Here is an 11,338-nt window from a genome sequence, read left to right as displayed (position 1 = left end):
CCTCAGACACTACATTTCCAATTCTTTGCCATCACACAAAAAAACTTCTACAAATATTTTTGTACGTATGAGTACTTTATTCTTTCTTTTTTAATGCTTTCTTTGGGATACAGACACCACTGTGGATCAAAAGTGACAAAACAGCTATTTATAGAAAAAATACAGTGTGTTTGCCACAAGCTATTTTTCTTTCCATTTCCTTTATCTTAAAACTCCTTGGCAGACCTCCCTCACTATCTTCCTCTATTTTTCCCGCATTTGATAAATATATAACCTTCTTCACAAGTTCAAGCCCTTTACCTTTACCCTCAATTCCATTTCATCCTTTCTTCTCCAGCATATTCCTCCCTCCCTCCCTCATCCTTTTTTCACTGTCAACATCTATATTCTAGTTTATTCTTTGTTATCTTCAAGCATTTCTACTTTGCCTCATTCTGTAAAAAAATCAGTAAACTTTATCATCCCTTAAGGCTATGGTCTGCTAACTCTCCATCTTTTCTTAGAACAACTCCTAGAAAAAGTTGCTTACATTCACAATTGCTATTCCTTTTCCTCTCACTCTGACTTCAACCTATTGCTATCTAGTTCCTGATGTCATTACTGAAATGAAACTGTTCTCTCCAAAATTACTAGTTATCTCTAAATTACTAAAGCTAATGGTCTTTTCTAAGACTTCATATGTTTTTATTTCTTCTCTATTTGGCTCCATTGACTCAGGTTTTCTCCTGAATACTCTTTTCCCCCTGAATTTTTGTTAGCCTCCTCTCTTCTAATCAGCCTCCTACCTTCCTGACTCTTCCTTCTTATTTTCCTTTGCTTGTTTATGATACATATCATATTTCCCTAACTATGAGTATTTCTGCAGATATCAAAATGGGACTTCTTCAGTTCTGTCTCTATTCTATCTCTTTCTCTCTGTCTCTTTCTCTCTTTCTCGGTTTCTCTTTGTCTCTTGGTCTCTTTCTTGCTTTGTCTTTTTCTCTTTCTACCCCTCACTTTTTTCTCATTAGTTTAAGTATCAACTCTATGCAGATTCAATTCAGTCATTCTCACCTAGGGTATTTTCCCACATCACCACCACCCTATTAAACCAGAGATATCTGAAATTCAATACATCTACAATCAAAGTCATTATTTCCCCCTTTTTCATACACTATTTATTTGTTATAATTTCTGAATAATGTTGGGACAGAAAAAAATCAAAACAAAAAGGCAAAAAATCTTGGGAGAGGAAAAAACAAATAGAAAAAAGAAGTGAACATGACATGTATTGATTTACATTCAAACTGCATAATTCTTTTTTTGGATGCAAATGGTATTTTCTATCCAAATCTATTGCAGTTACTTTGGATTGCTGAATCACTGAGAAGAACCAAGTCTTTCATAGTTGATCATCATACATTCTTGTTGTTATTCTAGATAATATATTCCTGCATCTGCTTGTTTTGTTCAGCATTGGTTCATATACATCCAGCTCTTTCTAAAATCAATTTGTTAACCATTTTTATGGAACAATAATATTCCACTATCTTCAAATTCCAGAAATTATTCAGCCATTAATCAATTCATGGGTATCTACTCAATTCTTGGCTATGACAAAAAGTGCAGCTACAAACATTTGTGTACACAAATCAGTCCTTTCCCCTCTTTTGTTTTCCTTGGGACACAAATCCAATAATGACACAGTTGGGTCAAAAGATATGCTCAGTTTTATAGTCCTTTTGGCATAGTTCCAAATTGCTCTCCAAAATGATTGAATCTATTCACAACTTCACCAACAATGCACTAGTGTTCCAGTTTTACCATATCATCTCCAATATCTATCATTTTTTTTCCTGTCATCATAGCCAATCTAAGAATTGTGAGTTGATACCTCAGAGTTGCTTTAATTTGCATTTCTCTAATCAATAGTGATTTAGTGCATTTTTATTACATGGCTAAAGATGGCTTTAATTTCATCATTTGAAAATTGTCTGTTCATGTCGTTTCACCATTGATTAATTATGGAATGACTTGTATTCTTATAAATTAGAGAAAATTCTTTACATATTTTAGAAATGAAACACTTTTGTTCTAAATCACTATTGATCAGAGAAGTACAAATTAAGACAACTCTGAGGTACCACTACACACCTCTCAGATTGGCTAAGATGACTGGAAAAGATAATGAAGAATGTTGGAGGGGATTCAGAAAAACTGGAACACTAATATATTGTTGACTGAAATGTGAATTCATTAAACCATCGGAACTATACCCAAAGGGTTATCGAACTGCTCACTCTTTGATCCAACAGTGTTTTTACTGAGCTTATATCCCAAAGAGATCATAAAGAAGAGAAAGGGACCCACATGTGCAAAAAATATCTTGGTAGCCTTTTTTGTAATGGCAAGAAACTGGAAACTAAGTGGATAACCATCAGTTGCATAGTGGCTGAATAAGTTATGGTCTATGAATATTATGGGATATTATTATTCTATAAGAAATGATCAGCAGGATAATTTCAGAGAGGCCTGGAGAGGCTTACTTGAAATTATGCTAAGTGAAATGATCAGAACCAGGAAATCATTGTACATGGCAACAACAAGATTTTTGATGATCAATTCTGATAGACATGGCTTTTTTTCCAACAGCGTGATGATTCAAGCAAATTCCAGTGGTCTTATGATAAAGAAAGCTATTTGCACCCAAAAGGAGGACTGTGGGAACTGAATCTGGACCATAACACAATATTTTCACTTTTTGTTGTTGTGTGCTTGCATTTTGTTTTCTTTCTCATTTTTCCCTTTTTAATCTGATATTTATTGTGCATCACAATACTTGTAGAAATATATATAGAATTATTTCAGATTATTAATTCAAACTTATTTTGAATTGCTTGCCATCGAAAGAGGGGGTGAAGGGAAAGGAGGAAAAAAAATGGAAAACAAGGTTTTGCAAGGGTGTATACTGAAAATTATCCATGTATATGTTTTGAAAATAAAAAAAGGTTTAATTTTAAAAAAGGTTAAAAAAAACTTTATCAAGTGTGCAGAAAATTAAGAAAAATAATTACTAAAAATAAAAATGAAACCTTTATCAGAACTATTGCCTGTAAAACAATTTCTTTCTTCTTTCTGTTAGTTTTATTTATGCAAAACCTTTTTAATTTAATGAAATCAAACTTGTCCCGTTTGGCTTTCATAATGTTCTTTAGTTCTTGTTTGGTCATATATTTGTCCCTGCTCCAAAGATTTGATAGGTAAACTATCCCCTGATATCCCAATTTGCTTATGGTATCACCTTTACGCCCAAATCATTTTCCATTTTGAATTTATTTTGTTATGGGATGTGAGATGTAGGTCTATAACAACTTTCTGACATTGTTTTCCTAGCAAAGTTTGTGAAATCTTAGAAGACATTTGGGAGGATTATCAAATACTATATTACTATAGGCATTGATTTTTGTGTCTTGTGTATTTAACCTATTCCACTGATCCACCACTCTATTTTTTAGCCAAAACCAAATAGTTTTGATGACTGCTGCTTTATAATATTGTTTTTGGTTTGGTACTGCAAAGCCACCATCCTTTGTAATTTTTTTTTCATTAATTCCCTTGATATTTTTTACCTTTGTTGCTATTTGTCTGGTTCTATAAAATATTTTTTGGTAGTTTGATTAATATGGCACTGAACAAATAGACTAATTAAGGCAGAATTGTCAAACTTATTATATTAGTTTGTCCTACCTATGAACAATTGATATTTTGGGTCTGACTTTATTTGTGGGAGAAGTGTTTTGTAATTATATAGTTCCTGGGGTTTTATGGGAAAGTAGGTCCCCAAATATTTTACATTGTCTACAGTTATTTTAAATGGAATTTCTCTTTCTATCTCTTACTACTACATTTGTCAGTAATATATAGAAGTGCTGATAATTTGTATGGAGTTATTTTATATCCTGCAACTTTGCTAATGCTAATAATTTTTCCAGTAGTTATTTGAATGATTTTCTAGGACTCTCTAAGTATATCATAATATCATCTGCAAAGAGGGATAGTTTAATTTCTACATGTCTTATTCTAATTCCTTTAATTTGTTTTTCTTTTCTAATAATTAAAGGCAGTATTTCTAGTAAAATATTAAATGATAGTGGTGATAATAAACATCCTTGTTTCATCCCTGATCTTATTCAGAATATGTCCAGTTTCTCTCCATTATAAATAATGCTTGCTATTAGTTTTAGACAGATGCTGTTTATTATTCTAAGTAAAGCTCCCATTATGCCTATGCTCTCTAGTGTTTTTAATAGGAATGAGTATCATATTTCGTCAAAACTTTTTTTTTTGCATTTATTGAGATTATCATATCGTTTCTGTTGGTTTTGTTATTGATCAGGTTGATTATATAATAGTTTTCTTGAAATTGAACCAACACATCATTCCTGGTAAAAGTCCATATTCCTGGTAGTATATTATCCTGTTATTAAGTTGCAGTAATCTCTTTCCTCATATTTTATTTAAATTTTTTTCCTAAATGTTCATTAGGGAAATTGGTCAGTGATTTTCTTTTTCAGTTTTAGATCTTCCTGGTTTAGGTATTAGCACCATATTTGTGTCATAGAAAGAATTTGGCAAGACTCCTTCTTGACAGGTTTTTTCAAATAGTTTACTTAGTATTAGAATTACTTATTCTTTAAATATTTGGTAGAATTAATTTGTAAATCCATCTGACCCTAGAGATCTTTTCTTAGGGAGTTCATTGATGCATTGTTGAATTTCTTTTTTCTTAAATGAGAATATTTAAGTAATTTATTTCCTCTTCTGTTATTGTATAATTTATTTTTTTGTAAATATTCATTCATTTCAGTTAAATTTTCATACTTGGTGCCATTCAGTTTGGCAAAATAGTTGTTTCATTTTTTTTCATTGGTGGTAAGTTCACTGTTTTCACTTTTGATACTGGTAATTTGGATTTTTTCTTTTGTTTTTCAAATAACATTAATCAAAAGTTCATCTATTTTATTGTTTTTTTCATAAAACCAATTCTTAGTTTTATTATTTTGTTCAATAGCTATCTTCATTTCAATTTTGTTAATCTCTGCTTTGATTTTCAGAATTTCTAATTTGGGATTTAATTGGGGGGTTTTAATTTGTTCTTTTTCTGGGTTTCTTGTTTGAGTGCCCATTTCACTGATCTCCTTTTTCTCCATTTTATTCATGTAGCTATTTAGAAATATAAAATTTTCCCGAAGACCGACTTTGGCAATATCTTATAGGTTTTGGCATGTTGTCTCATTATTGTCATTCTTTTGAATGAAATTATGAATTATTTCTGTGACTTGTCATTTGACCCTGATTCTTTAGAATTGGATTATTTAATTTTGAATTGATTTTTAGTCTATATTTCTCTGGACCTTTACTGAATATAATTTTTATTGTATCATGATATAAAATAAAAACATTTACTATTTCTTCCATTCTGCATTTTATTGTGAGGCTTTTGTGCCCTAATATATGTTCAATTTTTGTGTAGGTACCATGTACTTCCAAGAAAAAGGTGTATTATTCCTTTAACTCACTATTCAGTTTTCTCTGGAGGTTTATCATATCTAGGTTTCCTAGGATCCTATTAATCTCCTCAATTTCTTTCTTGATTATTTTGTGGTTAGATTTGTCTGGATCTTAGAAGGGAAGGTTGAGGTTCTGCATTAATATAGTTTTGCTGTGTATTTCTTTCTGTAACTGGCTTAATATTTTCTCTAGGATTTTGTATGCTCTATCGTTTGGTATACATGCATTTAGTATTACTATTTCACAGATTATGGTACCCATTTTCATGGTATCATTATCATTACCTTTATCTCTTTTAGTTAGGTATATTTTTTATTTTTGCTTTATTTAGGAGCAGAATTGCCACTCCGGCTTTTTTAAATTTGGTTGAAGCATAATAAATTATGTTCTAGATTTTTATCTTTGCTTTGTATGTGTTTCTGTGTCAAATGTGTTTCTTCTATTCAACATATGATAGAATTGTTTTTTAACCCACTTTGCTATTGACTTTTCTTTTATCAATAGTTCATCCCCTTCATATTCAGAGTTATGGTTAACAGCTCTGTATTTCCCTGCATACTATTTTCTCTCCTCTATATACATTTGTTCTCTTTCCACTCACTCCTTAGTAGAATTTCCTTTTTTTTTTGATCCATTCCACCAACTACCTTATCTTCTATAACCCCTTCCCACTTCTCTTACCTTTTGTTTCTAGTACTTCTGCCCTTCCTTCTATCCAGCCACTCCCTATTTTTCCCTCTTTCTCCTCTTATTTCTTTATAAGACTAATAAAATTTAAATATCCAACTCAATAAATTATTCCTTCTTTGAAGCAAATCTGTTGAGATCAAGTTTCAGACAATGCTCATCCCCCTCCCTTCTTTCCCTGGATAAGTCTTTTGTTCCTCTTCATGTGATCGTATTTGTCCCATTTACCTCCCCTCCTTTTTTTTTCCAGTACAGTCCTTTTCCCACCCCTCAATTTTTTTTTTTTTTTGAGATCATCATATCAGGATCCCTTCACAACTGCATCTCTATTCAGGATTCACACCTTGTTCCCAATAATAGAGTTCCCAGGAGTTACAGATATCATTTCTCATCTAGATATGTAAACAATTTAAATATTTAGATAATATTTATTTTCCCCTTTGCATTTCTATGCTTCCTCTTGAGTCCTGTCTTTGAAGATTACATTTTCTATTTATATGTGGGGTTTTTCAGTGAAAATGATTGAAAATCTTTTATTCCATTGAAGATCTATCACCTCCCCTGAAAGATAATGCTCAGTTTCATTGGATAGTAAGTTCTTGGTTGTAGCCAGAGGTCCTTTGTCTTCTGGAATATGTACTCCAAGCTGTCCGAGTCTTTATGTAAAAGCTGCCATACCCTGAGTTATCCTTACTGTTGCTCCTTTATATTTGCATATTGTTTGTATGGCAGCTTGCAGTATTTTTTCCTGAGAACTTTATTCTAAAGTTTCATAACAATGTTCCTTGGTTTTTTCCTTATAGAATCTCTTTCTGAATATAATTGATAGATTTTTTCAAAGATTAGAATATTAAAGCAATTTTCCTTGATGATCTCTTTAAAAATGCTATCCAATCTCTCTCTCTCTCTTGCCAATGCTCTTCAGATAGACCAGTGATTTTTAAACTGTCTCTTATGGATCTGTTTTCCAGGTTGGTTGTTTTTTTCCAATGAGGTATTTCACACTTCCTTCCATTTTTTTTTTCATTCTTTGTAATCTGTTTGTCTTATTCTTAGTGTCTTGCAGCTTCCTTAGCTTCCATTTTCTCTGTTCTAGTTTTTAATGTATAGTTTTCTTCAGTTAGCTTATATATATTCTCTTTTGGTTAGTTCTACTTTTGAAGGTTTTTTTTGCATTTGTCCAATTGTAGTTTTTAAAGAATGGCCTTCTTTTACCAAGTTGTTGACTTTATCTTTCATTCCTTTCATTTCTTTTCTTATTTTTTTCTTCTACCACTCTTATTTGCCTTTTAAAGTCTTGTGAGCATTTCCAAGAAGACTATTTGGGCTTGAGATCAATTCATTTCACATTTTGAGATTTCCCTGTGAATATTTTGTCCTTGTCTGAGTTGATGTTTTGGTCTTTCCTGACATCATAATAACTTTCTACGATTTTTTCTATGGTTCTTTTAGTTTCTTGCTCATGTTAAAAAAATTTTCTTTGGATATTTCCTCTTTTTGACTTTTATGGTAAAGCTCTGCTCCTGGGGTAAAGGGAGTGTTGTCCCAAGATATCTGTGTAGCTGTGATGTTTGTCTTTCAGCACAGGGATCCCTTGTGTTTGTAGAAAGTAGCTTTAACTGCTCTTTCCAGAAAACAAGATGGTTTACCAGAATTTCCTTCTGAGTTGGGACTGGGGACAGTGCACTGGTTTGCTCTGCTACTGATCCAGGACCTAGCGTCTCAGTTGCTGATCTACTGTGATTAAGATGCTCTCACTGCTTTTTCCAGACTCTCTCTGAGCTAGTTTGAATATCCCTGTCATCCAAGTGAAACTGACTTTTCTTGAAGTTTTTTTTCCAATCTATCTTGAGCTAGAGAATGATTTCATTCCATCAGACACTGTTTAGAAGCTTGTTTTCATCTGATTTTTGAGAAAAACTGGGAGAACTTGAGCAGCCTCTTAACTTTACTCTGCCATCTTGGCTCCACTGAGGCTAAATCTGAAAAGAATTTCCAAGATTTCTTTTTGAACATTTCAAATGGTATAAATTCTTTATTGGTGAATTTCTAACATAAGACATGTTTTGTATGTTTTCTGAAATATTTTCATGCCAAAACAATGAGAGAGAACTGCTGCCTTTCTCATCAAAAGTAAGATTTCCCTAAAGAGTACATTTCCCTGTCTTCTATATTTCTTTATTAAACTATCTTTGAAACTTTTCTTATTGTCATGATCTTTACTCTGTAAAGTCTCTTTAGGGAAATTCTTCTGAAGATTACTTACAAAATTTCATGTCCATTTTTTCAAGTTGGATTAGATAATTATTAATAATACCCCTACCCTTTATTTTTCAAAACATATTTCTACATTAGTTATGCTTTAAAAGAAGAATCAGAAGGAAAAGGGGAAAACCAAGAGAAGGAAAAATAATGAAAATAGTATGTTTCCACCTGCAGTCAGACTACATAATTCTTTCTCTGCATGTGGATAGTATTTTCCATCATTAGTCCTTTAGAAATGATTTAGATCATCGTATTAATGAAAAGAACAAAACCTATCAAAGTAGATCTTTTATAGTGTTACTGTTCTTGTGAACAATGTTCTCCTGATTCTGTTCACCTCATTCAGTATCAGTTCATGTCTTTTTAAATTTTTCATGAAATCCACCTGCTCATCACTTATTATAAAACAATAGTTTTCTATGACGCTGATATACCACAACTTGTTCAGCCATTCTCCACTTGATGAGCATTCCCTCTATTTCTAATTCTTTGTCATCACAAATAGAGCTGCTTTAAATATTTCTGTACAAGTGGTTCCTTTTCCATTTTTTATGATCTCTTTAGGATGAAGATATAGAAGAGATATTTCTGGGCCAAAGAATATGCACTGTTTCTTACCCACTTGGGCATAGTTTCAAATTGCTCTTCATAATTGTAGGATCAGTTCACAACTCTATCAACAATATATATTTACAGGCCCTCTACATTTATCATTTTCATTCAATCATATCTATTTTCCAGTCTTAGCCAATCCAAGAGGTGTAAAGTGGCACCTCGGAATTGTTTTAATTTGCATTTTTCTAATTAATAGTAAGAATCTTTCAAAGTCTTATGGAATAGATGAAGATATAACTTAGACACTAGATTACATGGATTCAGATATGCTTAGATGGCTAAAACAGAAGGATGTCTCCAGGCTAACACTACAACGATTAGGACCTTGTCCTGTCATTTGTGATTGTCTACACCAGGACTTAATTTTTTTTTTCCTTTTTGCCTGAGAAATTTTTGTGTGACTTCAGGTATGTAAGTATATGAAATAGGTATTCAAACCAAACATTTACTGATACTAAATCAACTAATTTGTTGATCCCAATATTTAATTTCTTGACTCCAGATGGGGTCATGACTCACAGTTAAAAGGCTTTAGTATACATGAACTAAAAATATTCAAAAAGAAAAAATAAAACTTAAAATGGTGAGGAAAATATATTGTCTTCAAGTATTTGAAGGGATATCTATGTCTATAATGATGTTATTGTTGTTTGTCCATTGTTTTCAAAGAGAACCAATAATTGATGTTGAGATCAGAGTACAGTGTATTCAGCTGTGACTTATCAGTCCAACAAAAGCTTGAAAGCATTTACCACAAGTTGGGCATAATTGGCTTATCAGAATATTTAGAATAGAGATTTCTCTGGATTTGAGTAATATATTTCTTTTTATTACTTCAATTCTGCTTTCCTTGTACAATGCCTTCTTTGATGCTGGCACATCAGACTTGGTAGTTCTATGCCAACAATTCTCATATCTCGCCAATGATACTAGAGTTCTTCAAAGAGGCCTTGCATTTGTCTCTCAGTAGTACACTTTGAATATTTGGTAGTTCACTTAAGAAAGAGCTTCAATATCCAAGTCTTATCTTCAAAATCTTCCTAAGATAATTCAAGTGGAAGTGATTTGGTTTTATATCATGGTGCTGATAGACTGTCCGGAATTCATAGATACACAACTATGAAGTCAACAGACACCTTCATTGTAATAACTAGTCTAATAGCTCTTTTCTCCTATACTTTCTTATGATGCTTCCTGAGTGCTAAACTGGATCTGCCAATATATGTATCGACTTCATCATTTATGAGGATATCCCTCAAATATATAAAGCCAAAGTAAGTGAACTTAGCAACAACACTCAAAATTTCTCCACTTACTCTGACCTGTGGTCCCAAGTATGGATGGATTGTTCCTGGCTGCTGATGGAACTCTGTTTTATTGTTGTTGTATACATCACAGGTTGGCAGTCTTGAAAACAGAGGCTAAATGTCTACTTTGGAAGTATAAAGACTTCCTATCATGTATTAGTTGACCTTGAGGTTTGTTTCAGCTCTAAACGTTCTGTAATTTTGACTCTCTTAGAGCAAGTTCTTTTTTCAAAGAGGAACTACATGTTCACCTAGTTCCCTTAAAATTAAGCTCTGAAAATGATTCTGGGTACCTTCCAAAGTCAAAATTAAGGCATTAGTGAGGCACTACTGGAAGAAATAGTCCAGGTTGTTCTACTTCCCCTGAGTTTTTGTCTTTTTCTTTTAAAGTGTGATTGATTTATTTACCTTTATATTTCAAGATTTACAAATTACTCCCAACATGTGGGAACTCTCTTATAAAAAGTAGAACAATTGTGTATATTTACAGTAACTATGTATAGAAGTGAATGAAGTATTCTACATACATAGTTTCCCTAAACTTATTTCTTAAAGTATCATTTTATTTGTAACCTTAGTCCGTTGATATTGAAAAGAATCATAGGCAACAGACTTTGAAAGTAGGGTTATATAAATAACAGAAATTAATTTTCTTGGCCTCATGACAACCAATCCATTGGAAAAATAAAAAAGAAACATAAATTCCTTATTATAAATATGTATCATATACAAAGGATTTTTCAAGTCTTGAAATGTTTTTAAACACTACCTATTATCAGTTAAGATAATTCTCTCATTGGATATATTCAAATACACACACACACACACACACACACACACATACACACACACACATTATTCTGTGCTCTAAATTTATCATCTCTCTGTAAGGAGGAAAAAATAATGTTTTATCA

Source organism: Antechinus flavipes, chromosome 6, assembly GCF_016432865.1.
Source record: "Antechinus flavipes isolate AdamAnt ecotype Samford, QLD, Australia chromosome 6, AdamAnt_v2, whole genome shotgun sequence".
Classification (NCBI taxonomy): Eukaryota; Metazoa; Chordata; class Mammalia; order Dasyuromorphia; family Dasyuridae; genus Antechinus; species Antechinus flavipes.
Note: the sequence above shows the minus strand (reverse complement) of the source record.